Source organism: Panulirus ornatus, chromosome 9 (genome assembly GCF_036320965.1).
Source record: "Panulirus ornatus isolate Po-2019 chromosome 9, ASM3632096v1, whole genome shotgun sequence".
In the NCBI taxonomy this organism is placed as follows: Eukaryota; Metazoa; Arthropoda; class Malacostraca; order Decapoda; family Palinuridae; genus Panulirus; species Panulirus ornatus.
The window spans coordinates 60414031-60417314 of record NC_092232.1 but is presented as its reverse complement, the minus strand read 5'-3'; positions in this window follow the sequence as shown (position 1 = coordinate 60417314).

Below are 3284 nucleotides of genomic sequence, written 5' to 3'. Positions count from 1 at the left end.
TTGTTATTAAATATATAAGGAATTTTTCCGCCACATTTCAATACATAACATATATCTACACGTATGGAAATATATGTATGTTTTTATAAATTTTTCTTTGGCTTTTATAATCAAGGTGTAAAATATCCGTCTGAAGAAAATACTAGATAATATTATAGGTTATGTGTGTGTGTGTGTGTGTGTATGTGTGTGTGTGTGTGTGTGTGTGTGTGTCAGAGTGCACACAGGAGTGAAAACATATTTTACACCTACAAGGTTAAGAGACGAGGCAACACGAGTGTACAAATCCTTCCTCAAAAGACTCACGTGATAATGATTAAAGTAGTATACACACACACACACACATACACACACACACACACACACACACACACACACACAGAGCGGCGCCTTCAATTTTTGATGTAGATTGATTTCCTATCTTAGTTTCGTCTACGGAATTCTACATCTTCAGTTCAGCACAACATTGTGGTAATGAAGGGAAAGTCACCACATTTACAAGCCGAGTGCACGTAGCTTATCCCACCTCGTTAGAGAGAAAACTTACCTGTATTTGAATTAATGAACGGGAACAGAGAAGACAAAATTTTAATACACATTTATTATACAACAATATAATTTATATTATATACATTACCACATTTCCTGCACTTTCCATCACAAATTTACTGAGGTCATAACCCTGTAGTTAACATTACCTTACAACCTTAAGGATGGTGGTCTACAACACCTCTAGATTGATGGAGAAAACGAAAAGTTTCGTTTTACTATTAAGACCACAGAAATGCGGTAATTCCACTTCACTACCACTAACTACTAGTTATTTTACTTGTTGATTTTCACGGCTAAGATTTTCATCCTCTGAGCGAAGCCATACAATAATTGTCCTTATCTACACTGAGCATTGGATAGCCTCCTGATGATCAAGATTGATGTTTTGGTTGTCCGTTTCCCTTGTTACTGGTGCGCCTCACTGCACACCTTACATGAGTGCCTTCCACAGTATTAGGGACAGCTGCTGGGCCTCACTGTAGCTACTTCTGGGACGGTTGCCAATCTTCCTCGTATTCCCTCATGACCACAGCGCCAAACCGACTCCCGCCATCAGGCCGAAACGCACAAACATTTCTGACAAAATTGAGACAACCGCTTTCGCGTCAGTTTTGACACCAAGTGAATTTATACGACAATTACGTTCAAGATGCTTGGTTTTTCGTTCATGGATTGAACAGAAGCAACCAACGATGGTTGCTACTGCCCAATCCATGAAGTCCCCCCCACCACGGAAAGGTAACCAAGCTTCGGGGGGGATGGGTGTTTACCCTGACGCCAACGGAGAAACTCAATACAATATTTTTATTATAACTTTCCTTAATCTTGAAAAATGAATCAATCAGAGGGAAGAATAGCCCCAGCTATATGAAGATTGGCTAACCGAATCCTTGCGCAATGTGTATAAAGTGATTTCTTTGAGGGTTGCTTTATGGAAGGCACGGTAGCGTTGGAAGAGTTTCATTTTTTTGTTTGAAGACGAAGGAAATTATCCCCGTGAATTTATGTATTTTTTTTGGCGGGATAATGTTCCCATTTTTTTTTTCTTTGTTTTTCAACGTCCCTACGTAGATATTATGTGTCATCCACTACTGGGAGAAAGCCAGACTTCCGACAGATTAACGTAATCCTTGGCGAGGCCAAACTAAAGCTGTCTTGGTGTTGGTTCCTCAGTGATAACCCAAACACAAACACAAACACACCTCCAGTGTCCACTCTAGGGCCGTGTTCTCCTGCAGCACCAACAGGAAGAAAGAACTCAGGTTCCTCACCAACTGAATCTTTTGGCACGGGGAGCGTGTGTCATCTCGACACGCCTTTTAACGCCCGTACGTGGTGCGGAGTGCAGTCGGTCTGTAACGTAGGACATGTCATGTATTATTGGTCCCAGTCGGTCTAGAACGCTGGGCCTGACATGTGTTGGGGGACCAAGTCGGTCTTGAATGGTGGGCCTGACGTGTGTTGGTGGACCAAGTCGGTCTTGAATGGTGGGCCTGACAGGTCTTGAGACCTGCCATGTCTCCCTGAAGGTGGGCCTGACAGGTGGGGTGGGCTGCATTTCCTCATGGATGGTGGATCTGGTAGGGAGTGTGGGCTGCAGTGCCACTTGAGTGGGCGAGGTCACTTGGTCAGCATCAGTGGGACGGTGAGGTTTCACTTTTGCACAGCGACCGTTGACGGAGAGTGGTGTCATGTCGGCAAGAAGTGCCTTCTTGTAGGAGGCATAGCAGGAGTACTGGATGACGGCAATCCCGCGGTGGTTCTCGTAGGTCGTGTAGGACTGCATGTCGAAGCGAACGATGTCGCCGAACTGCTTGAAGAATTCCCAGACGTTCGACCTTGAGATTTTGTATGGAACGTTGACGACCCTGATGGTATACCTCTGCAGGACGGTTTTGAGAACCCCTTGCAACTGCTCGTTGGTGGGCACGATGACATGTATGTCGTCATCATCGCAGCCCAACTCATCTATATGTGGGAGTCGGGTCTCGTGTGGTGGACGGTCCAGCAAATCCTCCTCATCGTGGAAAGGCAGGTAGGCCTGGTCAAGGAGGGCGACCCAGAGCACCTGCTGCTGCTCGACCACCTCCACAACTGAGCTTTTTGCAAAAGCTTCCATGTTGAAGATACTATGGTTACGTTGTGCACTTTACGAAGTAACCTCGGTTATCCTTGTACGTCCACAAATATAATGAGTCTATATTGATATGGAAAAATATAGTAAGGTACCCCCATGCTCTAATATCCTACATAGAAATAAAAGCATAGTCGACTTTATACAAACAAAAGCATGTCGACTTCGGCGATTTTGAATGCAGAGACCATCTAAAATATTGTAGATGGGTTAATGGTTATTACATGGTGACCAGGGGTACAGGTGGATGGGACAGACTGGATATAGTGAAGATCGATAGGTGGGACAGACAGGGTATAGTGAACATCCATAGATGGGAGAGACAGGGTGTAGTGAAGATGCATACATGGGACTGAGAGGGTACAGTGAAGATTCGTAGATGGGACAGACAGGGTATAGTGAAGATCCATAGATGGGAGAGACAGGGTGTAGTGAAGATGCATACATGGGACTGAGAGGGTACAGTGAAGATTCGTAGATGGGACAGACAGGGTATAGTGAAGATCTATAGATGGGACAGACAGGGTATAGTGAAGATTGATAGATGGGACAGGCTGGGTATAGTGAAGATCCATAGATGGGACAGAGGTTATAGTGA